General features: G+C 51.2%; 1 long non-coding RNA gene across 2 annotated transcripts in view; it reads left to right on the forward strand.

Moving 5' to 3' along the window:
- LOC119591875 overlaps positions 1-328 on the forward strand; it is a 181478-nt gene that overhangs the window by 717 nt on the left and 180433 nt on the right. The gene's annotated exons all lie outside the window — the stretch shown is intronic.

Here is a 328-nt window from a genome sequence, read left to right on the forward strand (position 1 = left end):
CCGAAGGGTATCTTTACTCATTACATGATTGATTCCGTAACATAATTTGTACCAAGGCTTACAGTTTGCCTTCAGGGTTAAACGCAACGGCACCGCATTACATCACGTCTGCCGCAGCTCCCTGCAACTTCGTATACCTTGGTGTCACAGCCAGCTAATTGAATGCTTGCAGCGCTTAGTTTGCATACATGGGGCGAGCAGGCAGGCAAGCAAGCGACTACTCGGGGCATCTGATGGTGTGTGTGCTTGCGAGCCTCTCCTTGAGTGACTCACACTCACCACAGAAAACGTTTGTTGTGGGGGAGACTAAGCTGCGTTTGCTGCCCGG

Source organism: Penaeus monodon, chromosome 29 (genome assembly GCF_015228065.2).
Source record: "Penaeus monodon isolate SGIC_2016 chromosome 29, NSTDA_Pmon_1, whole genome shotgun sequence".
In the NCBI taxonomy this organism is placed as follows: Eukaryota; Metazoa; Arthropoda; class Malacostraca; order Decapoda; family Penaeidae; genus Penaeus; species Penaeus monodon.